The sequence below is a fragment of the Procambarus clarkii genome, chromosome 5 (assembly GCF_040958095.1).
Source record: "Procambarus clarkii isolate CNS0578487 chromosome 5, FALCON_Pclarkii_2.0, whole genome shotgun sequence".
Classification (NCBI taxonomy): domain Eukaryota; kingdom Metazoa; phylum Arthropoda; class Malacostraca; order Decapoda; family Cambaridae; genus Procambarus; species Procambarus clarkii.
Window position 1 is genome coordinate 39084527 of NC_091154.1, and position 10524 is coordinate 39095050.

Consider the following 10524-nt stretch of genomic DNA (forward strand, 5'->3'; position numbering starts at 1 on the left):
AACCCCGTATTATTTCTCTAACACCATTAATTCCCGCCCACTGCCAATCACCCATCTGACTTCTTTCCTTAACCTTATTGTTCATCTGGGCTTCGTTTACTCCCCTCCTTCGGTCCACCATTCATTTGCTGTCCATAGGCTGATAATCCGGACTTCAATCCGCATGCTCTTACACACACTCTCGTAACTTTGCTCTACCAGTCACCCGTCCAACTTCAGTCCACTAGTTAAGCTCCTGAACCTCAAATAAACATTTTACCACAATATTTACTTGCTGGTTCAATCATGCACCATGAATCGATTATTTATTAATGTATTCTGTTTCTTCCATTTGTTCAAGTAGACTGTTATCAATAACTCCAACACTTACCTGTCCGCCAGTGACCGTTCAGGTCACCTTAACACTTAGGTGGGAAACTGTCGCACGAATTATCTTCAGTTGTCCTCACCTTTCTCACTTAGCGAAGAGCATCCCGTCCAGCTGGGAGATGAGCTAGACGACCAGGTGTTGAGTGAGAGTGAGTGGAGCGCCGCGGGCCCGGGAGCTGAACCCCTACTTCCCGAAAACCCGGAGCTTCGCCAAGGTAAGTTGATATATTGACTAATCTTGTGATGTGTTCACAACCCACCAAGGTTGGCCCTCTCTATCTCAGTATTTTATGATATTAATCTACGTCGAGGGGTTGTCTGTTCCTTGACGTAGATTTGGGTCATATTCTGTAGAGGGAATACCTCCAGGTTAGGGTTTTCACTAAACAAATCTTAAGTTTTCGACAGGGTGACCAAGACAGGGTAAATATTAAGTCAATTCTATCTTATAAATTACTCAATGGGTTGCCAATATTTTCCCTGATACGGCTGTCATATAGGTTATTACTATTATTGTGAGCCCTTTGACAGGTGTAATTGAAGTAGGAGAAGAAGCAGAATATAATTACCAAGTACACCAGTATATGTGTTGATGCCAGCCTCAACCACAAGGAGTGTTCATACTCAATCGACTTGAGAATGGTCCAGGACGGACCGAAACGTCGTCGTTCCTTCACCTTCTAGTGTGTGGTCTGGTCAACATACTTCAGCCACGTTATTGTGACTCATCGCCTGCAGTGTTCATACTGGTTGTCTAGGCCAAAATCAGCCATACAAGATAACGCCTCCCCATTTAATTACTAATATATGTAGTCTAATACTGTAGTGAATGTCTACTAATCGATAATTTATATTGACAGACTATATAAATAAACCATAATCCCCCCCCCCCCCAGAATGTGTAAGGAAGCAATTGTGGAATTTTTTAAATCCTACAGTCCACTTTAAACATCATAGTTTGCTATCAAAAAACAAATTAACGTAAAATAAAAATCACTATATAAAATAATATAAACTAAATAAATATAAATCCACGAGTCATTTTTCCCATATGCCGTGTGCTTACTGGTATGTCCCCTGGCCGATTGAAGGATCTCTGAGGTGCCGTATTTGTCACACTTGCCCTCATGTGGACGAGAGTGGAAGCTATCAGCTGAGACCTGGGTGTCCAATATATAGGCCTCATCTCTCTTACAAGCGATGATGTCAGGTTTGTAGAAGGACCCGCCATCCGGTATACGCACTTTACTTTCCACCTCAAACCCTCTTTACTACAGGCTGCAGGCTACGAACCGGTGATATCGCGATAATAGACGCAGACGATGAGTCACAATACCGTGGCCTAAAGATATGATGACCAAACCATACATTATAAGATGGGGAGACGACAACGTTTCGGTCTATCCTGGACCGTTATCAAGTCGTGTGAAGACACGACAAGAATCGTCGTGTCGTTTCACCCGAGCCCATGTGTCTTGTAGCACGATTGTGATATGTGACGTAGAGTGCCTTATCTCAAGCATGCATCACTGAGAGCATTAACCCCGGGTCTACCCCTGGCTGCTCTAGACGGAGTGGCCAGTGTTTGCTCTAATTCGGACGGTGTGAACGAAATCTGGCCCACTCAGCAGACGGGTACCGGAAGAGACCCACATGTGGCAAGATGAAACCTCACAAGCAGATTGAAGACCAGCACCATCAACTGTGCAGTAGAGTTTCGCCCTCAAAGTCCTAGAGCGCTCGCATGTACTGAGATGGGGTTCCAGCATCCGTGGTCGGGTCTACCCATCGACGTATTGGGGCTTGGAGTGCGGGTAGGAGAGCGCTGCCGCTGCCACTGGATCCTCCGACTCTACCAGCACCCCGAGCCGCTTGTTCTTTTGTAGGCTGATTGATGTTGCAAAGTCGGGACTTCCCAGTCCACAGTCTCTCACGTTGGCATGGACGAAGGCATCTGGGGTATCGTGGGGCAAGCGGGGCCGGCTTCCAGTGGACTGTCGCAGCTGCCAATCAAGTCTCACCAATTCCATCTTAAACACGCGTCCGAAAACAAGTCGGTGATTCATTTTGGGAATTAGGCGATATTTAAGTATGTATATCCTCTGTTGGGGGATTGAGGGGGCTTTGGTGATGTTAGTGAGATTCTCCTCTAACAGGGAGCCATAGGATAGTTCACTATAGTATTTTACTCTGTTCTTAAGATTTTGATGGACTCGCCTTGCTATATAGTCACGATTGGTTAATCCACAAATTGGACAGGCTGGTGACACGTCATTCAAAACCAAGTCGTCATAGGGTCGCCCATCGTGCTGACAAGAGCCAACACGTCTCCATAATGGTTTCCACAAAAGTTTATAGGAACAAGGCAGGAAAACATAACTTGTGTGCCAGGCGTCGGTGTCACTCACCCGCTTCCTTCCTTCTTCACTGATCAGTTGGCGTTCACAGACTTAAATGATACTCTTCCTTAAAGAATAAAAACTGCTGATCTTTCAATTAATTCACTTTATATTTTGTTTGAAAACAACGTAATCAGTTTGTACAATTCCTTCCTTAACATTAAAACAAATTAAGTATGTGTATTTACATACACACAGTGTAAGTAGCAAAATCTCATGTAAAACAAATAATTTTTGTATATTACAGCTGTTGTACCGTGTGGCTCTTGGAATTTCATGAAAGCAGGACAAGTGTTGACCTTCCAGTCCCCGAATTATCCCAATAATTATCCAGTCAATACAGTCTGTACATGGTACTTTCAGGTATGGATATGACAAATTCTAATATATATAAAAATGGCTCTTGACCGCTGCTTTTCGGAAACACTTGATCTTTGCTTAATCGGAAGCTTTCAAATGTCTGAGAATCTCAGGTCAGATATATAAAGAAAGCTTTATACAATAAGAACAGAAAATATTATTTCGTGTTTCCTTGGTGAAATAGATCAGATAAATGAAATAAATACCTGATAGATGATAAGGTTCATCTCTTCACGAGAAGACAAATTTATCAAATATGGCAATATTAAAACAAATTATTAAAAAATTATGACATGCAAGGGATTGGATTAATTACTCTAGGGTTTAAAGTTAAAAATTTAAGAACAAATTAACAATTAAAGCTTAAACAGAAATAATCCAGTCTTTATACACAAAATAGTTTTCTTTTCAGTATTAATCCATTCCATTCTTGCTTCACTTCTAAGGAATTTGCCTAATGATGCTAATTGGAAATTTGCTTTTCCTGTTTTCAAATTTATTGCATTTTATAAATGATGCAAATGGGGCACTATTGAGAATATTTAATAAGCGAGTCATCTCCACAACCTGGAGGGAGGCTAACATGGTCACAGTATTCAAGAATGGGAATAATGTTCTTGATTCAAATATAGAAAAATAAGCTTGACTTGGATTGTGGGAAAGTTCTTGGAATCAACAACTAAAGATTCAGTTGGAAATTACTTAATAAATTTAAGGTTGATAAGAGACTTCAAACATGGGTTTACAAGGGGTCGTTCCTGTCTTAATAATTTCCTATTTATTTAACCATATTCAAGAGTGGTCTTAGTATGTTCAGCAAGAGACAGACTACTTAAGGTCGAAGTGCATGGCATCGGATGCAACATACTAACGTGGGTCAGGGCGTAGCTAAACACAGATAATAGTTCAACATATATGGAGTGAAATCTAAGTGGGTGGATTTCACTAATGACGTGCCGCATGGCTCTATATTGAGTCCACTGATTTCATAATTTACATAAATGCAATAGATACAAGGAAACATTTCCGACTAGGACAGACTGAAGTATCTCAATCTGCACTCGTAGAGTGAGATTGAAGTATCCACACTCACGACGGATTAAATTTATACCAGTCAAGCGTCGATATTGTACGCTTCTAAGACTAATGAGTATTAGTAATAAAATATATTGAGTATTAGTATGAGTAATACTAATGAGTATTAGTCGCCTCGATCAGGTAAATGGGTTAGGTAAGATTCTGACGCTTTTAGTAAGGTAAAGGGCCTGAAAGCTGAGTGGACAGCGCTTCGTATTCTTAGTCCTTAGGTTCCGGGTTCGATACCCGGTGGAGGTGGAAACAAATGGGCAGAGTTTCTTTCACCCCATGCGCCTGTTACTTAGCAGTAAATAGGTACCTGGGAGTTAGACAGCTGGTACGGGCTGCTTCCTGGGGGTTCTGTAAGAAAAAGGATGCCTGGTCGAGGACCGGGCCGCGGCAACGGAAAGCCTCGAAATTATCTCAAGATAAGGTAAAGGCAAAGGCTCAACATGTTCACGAGGAATGGATTAACACAATGGTTTTCCTAACACCAATAGCTTATAAAAAGCGTCAATAGAGATTGTGAGTCATTTTTAGATGGATTTCTTTCCTCTAAACCACAAGAAAAGGATAAACTGTGCTTTTGAAATTACCTACTCTAATTTAAACTTTGTTAAAGTGTATTTTCTGTGTTTGACAGCCTGCCGACTTTAATGTTAGACTGACTATATGCTGCAACATTATTTGGTTTGCGTCGGGAGACTCTTTAACCATCTATGCAGACAATGTTCAGATCTCCAAGTAAGTAAATCTCTCTCTCTCTCATGTTCAAACAAAAGGTCTTATTGTATACACTTTATGACATTCAGTCCAAGAAAACTTAAAAAATTAAGCTGCTTCGGTCTTTATATATAATTGTAAAATATTTTAAATATATTGACTCCACTTGCCACACTTTATGATTTATATATAAATAAATAAATAAATAAATAAATAAATAAATAAATAAATAAATAAAACAGTTAAGCTAAAGTGTAGCTATCCACAATTATTAACTATACATGTTAGTGTGAGTAAGAGTCAGTGTATGAGTAGTAATCAGTGTGTGTGAGAAATAGTTAAATTGTGAGTAATAGTCAGGTGTGAGCAATGTTATAACTCAGTGTATTCACAATGTGTAAATATATACCGATTCCTAATTTTATAAATACTTGAGAATTTTATATAATACTTGTCGTTAATAAATATTTTTTTAATTAATATTTGAGTTTGAACGTATATACTTATAATAAGAGGCAAATTATATGTTACATATCACTAAGTTATGTTGTGGTGCCTTGTCAAACTATTTAATTGCTTGTTTGAATGTGCGTGTTTGAGTGTGCTGACCAGCTCGAGTGAATGTCTCTGGATGAGTCATATTTCAGGGTCGCCGACCCTGAGGATAATTAATCAAGGTAAATTTGATTTTACAAAACATTCAAGTACATTATCTTACAGCAAATGTTAAACCGAGAACTAAGCACATTGCATTAACGTATTTAAAACCATATTTGGGTGTACTTGTCATAGAAAAATTATGAGACATTATATATCTCCTTTAATTAAAATAATAGCAATTTGTATTAAGCAAATCCAGGAGATATTGTAATTAGTGATTAAAGATTTCTATCAATATTTACATACATTCACCTTACTTATATTTTCTTGAATGGTGGCATAGTGGTTTGAATCCAGGAATAATTTTGTAACACACAATAGAGGCAATAATAACTGTTCTCATTCACAGAGCAACACAACTTATTGTTCTTGTGCAACACAGTTAACTGTTTTCACCCTCAGAATAACAGGGTACTCGAGGAGCTTTTGTCAAGCCACTACCGGGCACGTTCTCAAGATCACATTTTCTTCGGACGCAACTGCGACTGCTCAAGGCTTCACCTGCACTGTTACAGCCACAGGTTAGTCACAGTTTCAATAGGTTCGAATCCTACTTATGTCTCCTACTGATTTTCTCATTAATATTATTATTATTATTATTATTATTATTATTATTATTACTATAAACATCTTCGTGACTTAACGGCTCATTACCACTTTTTCCTGATAATTACCATACCTTAGCTCTCGGACATGAATGCAAAGGAATGATAGCAACGTTATCATTCATTTGTATTCATGTCAGATATTAATTATTAGCTTAACTAATGATAAATAAGTCTATTTATCACGAATTAAGTTAATCACGCACACATGTTTATAAAGTCTATTGTTCCGCAATCTTCACACGCAAAGTTTACGATCGCGCAATAGTTCATTGCCACTTTAGTGACTATTCATAGTCATGAAGATGCAGTAATTATAGCATAAGTCGCAGTAGCAGCAGCAGTAGCGGTGTAGAAAGAGTAGCATTAGCCATAGTGGAAAGTGGATATCGTAGCCCACAGCGCTAAGATACACACATAGCAAACAGTCCAGTTACAGCTTCTCCAAGGTGGGGGACCAGTCAGAGCAGCGATACATATAATGTGTTAACTTGACAACAGGAAAGTTCATATATGTAGAGTGCAGAAAGTTAGCTTGGGAAAGACAGCTTCCAGAAACACTGGTGTAGTGTCCAAGGATTAAACGGAGTTAGTCGAGCGCTGATGTGGCGTGGCCTGGTGTGGCGTGCCCTGGTGTGGCGTGCCCTGGTGTGGCGTGCCCTGGTGTTGCGTGCCCTGGTGTGGCGTGGCCTGGTGTGGCGTGCCCTGGTGTGGCGTGGCCTGGTGTGGCGTGCCCTGGTGTGGCGTGGCCTGGTGTGGCGTGCCCTGGTGTGGTGCGGCCTGGGGTGGCGTGCCCTGGTGTGGCGCGGCCTGGTGTGGCCACCAGGTGTGGGCCAATCTAAAAAAAAATCTATATTTTTCTTCAACTTACGGGCTTATTCATGCCCGTGCCACCTTTTGAGTGGCTTAATCTTCATCAATCAATCAATCTTTCTTCAACATTTGTTAAACATAATAAAAATATTTGGACATTCTGTCATTTACTAGGACAAAAATATTATATACATATATATATTATCTGCCCACAGCGGTTTAATAAAACCAGTAGCCGGAGCAACGACAACAGAGGCACCGACGACAAAGACAACGGCAGAAGTGAAAATGAGACGACGTCAACATAGCCTACGACATAGACGACGACAGCAATGAAATCAACAGAGAAAACAAGAACAACAACATTGACTACAGTACTAACAACATAGAAAATGACAGCAGCAGTTGCTTCCCGTAAAATCTAAACCAACAACAATATAATTTAATAACTTATTGTTCACAATGAAAGTAAAAAAGAACATATCTAAGTAAGGAACAAATTAAGAAACATCGGTCATAACAAGTCAGGTTGAGCCATTTCATGTGTCTCAGTTTATCGCTCCTGGACGTGTCTCATTATTAGTTAGTGGACGTGTTTAGTTAAAGCTTTAAACTGTAACATTGAGATTCCTCTTCATAGTGTTCAGTTGAGCTCCGTAATGTGTGCAGGAGACAGAGGTGGGAAACAGCGAGGGACATTAAGAGTTTTCGAGAGTAGGATATTCGCCGACCAGCGAGACCAGATAAATTATAAGTCCATAGTGAAGAACGCTGGTGATCTGGTGTGTGAAAATTGAAATTTCTTTGCTTCTCTTGCTGTGCTTGTGGAGGTTAGACATCAGCTCTTGGGTTGCGCCTCCCAAACCTCAAATAGATTAGTGCACACGTTTCCTGACTCGTGATGGAGTTTGATTTAACTTTATTTTCTAGCTTATTATTTTTTCTTTACAATTCTGAAGACGTTATTCAAGTATTCCTGTGGCTAGTTCTAGAAATGAATGTTCATCTATTTCTCTTCGATCATATCGCTGTATATGAAACAGCCTCTTCTCTAGATCATGACGTTCTTCAGATGTAAATGTCTCAGTAATGTCTTCTCATAGTGTGGCATTAAGTTTATCTCCTATGGTCTTTCCTTTTAACTCGTGCCTTTCAACTCTGGGTTTTACGTTTGGCGATATATGTGGGAGTTATTGTTAGACTTTCTCAAGATTTTTACACAGAAGGTAGAGGTCTGAAGAGTACTAGCAATGGGAGGGATATTAACTTCACATCAATACTAGAAAATTTTTACAGTTGCTCAACAAAACCTTTTCGAGTTAGCAGGACAGTTCTGAAGACTGATGTTGAATAGGCCAATCAGCTATATTCATAATGATAACTGCCCTAGTTACCCAAAATAAATGCTTGTCATCTTGTCAAACAGAATGATTAATCATAAAATCGTTCTTAACCAAATGTAATGACCGTAATTTTAAATAAGACTGCAAAACAGTATTATAGATAATTAGGTAAATAAGAACAGTTATAAACATATGTAGATGGCATAATAAGGCAGGTAACTTCCCGGATTATGTTACACCGGAAATTCATGTTATCATCTGACGTCATGATGCTCAAACTGTATTTAATGTATTGCTTCAGAAAATAAATGAGAGCTGTGAATATCTTGTTTTTGTTCTCCTATTAGTTTACAAGTTATACATTATTATAATTAAATATAGTCCCTAAAGATAATATTTGTTTAATTTCCTTATGTTGGTACTTTTTTTTTTGCAGGTATATTCCTGCGCGGGCCCTAAGCCTCTGGCTGGCCCACTGGGCGGGCCCTAAGCCTCTGGCTGGCCCACTGCGCGGGCCCTAAGCCTCTGGCTGGCCCACTAAATATGTTGGTACTGTTAGGTATCGTGTTAGAAAGGCACTTTGTAATATTCCTAGACAAACTAACCAACAAATTGGCTTTCAGTTTGATTACCAATAATCATACCTTTGGAAACTATTGAAAACATAGAGATCCTTTGCCCTCTGATCTCATATCTAGAGTTGTTTAATTTTTTAAATGATTGGACTACAATTTAAGATACGGGAGGCAACGCCTCATGATACCTTGAACATGGTATCTGTGAGCAAACGAGTTTGTCTTACCTCATAGGTATCCCATGGTAAGCTGCGTTCTCTGGTACCAGAGACCACTGTGAAGCCGTGAGCCATCCCATCACTGACAAAGGTTTCACTGTACTGATTTCCAATTCTCGTCGACTAGATCTCAACATCTTGGAATCTATCTGCATCGCGAAAACGAGACATGAATTGAACTACTCTGAGTCAAACTGTTCAGCCGCTAATATTCGTATTTTCCAAGTAGGCATTATTAGGTCTTATTACGTCTTAGTGTGTAGTGTTTATATTTTTATTTGTATATCTTTTGTTTTATATTGCATTGGTATTTTAAAATAGGCTGGTTTTCATAAGTCTTTGAATCTTTATTAATAAAAGGTAGGGATAATAATGTTCTAGTAATCTCTGGCATCGATAGCAGAGTACGATGATACAGAGATAGCAGTCGAGGACGGTATTGCACTTGTCAGTGGTCGACGCCCTGCGGCACAGGGTCGAATCACTGAGGGATCATTAGTGTAATGTTGACAGAACTGATCCTTCCAGCCCGTCCTCCAAACAAAGACCCAAAAGTGATTCCATGCACCCGCCAAACCCCCTGTTTATGAATGGAAACCAGTTTACACACGACTCATAACTGATTTCGTTCGAACACTTCCGGAACAAGTGCTTCACTGACGATTTTCGCTCGTACCACAATGCTATAAATGCTTCACCCACGTACTATAAATACAAATAATCGCCAATAGAACCTAAACACCTAACCTAACCTAACCTAACCTAACTTAACCTAATTGTGCTTATATATGCTCAATATGCTAATATATTATAATATTAATTTATATTTGAGAAAATTCCCGTTTTGAATGAACAGCATGTAAAAATTTATGAATGCGTCTGTGGGGTCGACTGCTGGATGGAATGGACTTCAGTCGAGGACGGGTTGGATCCTTGATGCATTGTGTCAAAGGGGACAGGCAGCCAGTTTACATACACAGTACATGTTAGGCTTATATCGAGCCCCCCCCCCTCCATGGGCAAATTACTGACCCTCCCCAGGATGCAACCCCAGGCGGGACCAAAGAGCCAAAGCTCAACCCCCGCAAGCACAACTAGGTGAGTACAACAAGCTGACTAACTCCTGGGCACGGCTCATAAACTGAAGAAGTTCCTTCTTATATATTTGTTTCTTTAGTGGCCAATTACGATCCCTCGTTCTAATTTTCTTAGCTTTGAACATTGTTTCTCTGTCTATATACTTGACCAGTGCCTCTTAAGATCTTACACGTCGTTACCATGTCTGCCCTATTCATTTTTTTACTCCAATGTGTGTGTGTGTGTGTGCAAGCAAAATTAGTTGTACTCATGTAATTGTGCTTGCGGTGGTTGAGTTTCGGCTC

At 39.8% G+C, this 10524-nt stretch overlaps 1 long non-coding RNA gene across 1 annotated transcript in view; it reads right to left on the reverse strand.

Annotated features, from left to right (window-relative positions):
• The window catches only part of LOC138352483 (uncharacterized), a 31415-nt gene extending 22131 nt beyond the window's left edge, over positions 1-9284 (reverse strand). The window contains exon 1 of the long non-coding RNA XR_011222802.1: positions 9152-9284. This is a non-coding gene — a long non-coding RNA (uncharacterized lncRNA). The remainder of the gene's footprint in view (positions 1-9151) is intronic.
• Positions 9285-10524: the final 1240 nt, after the last annotated feature.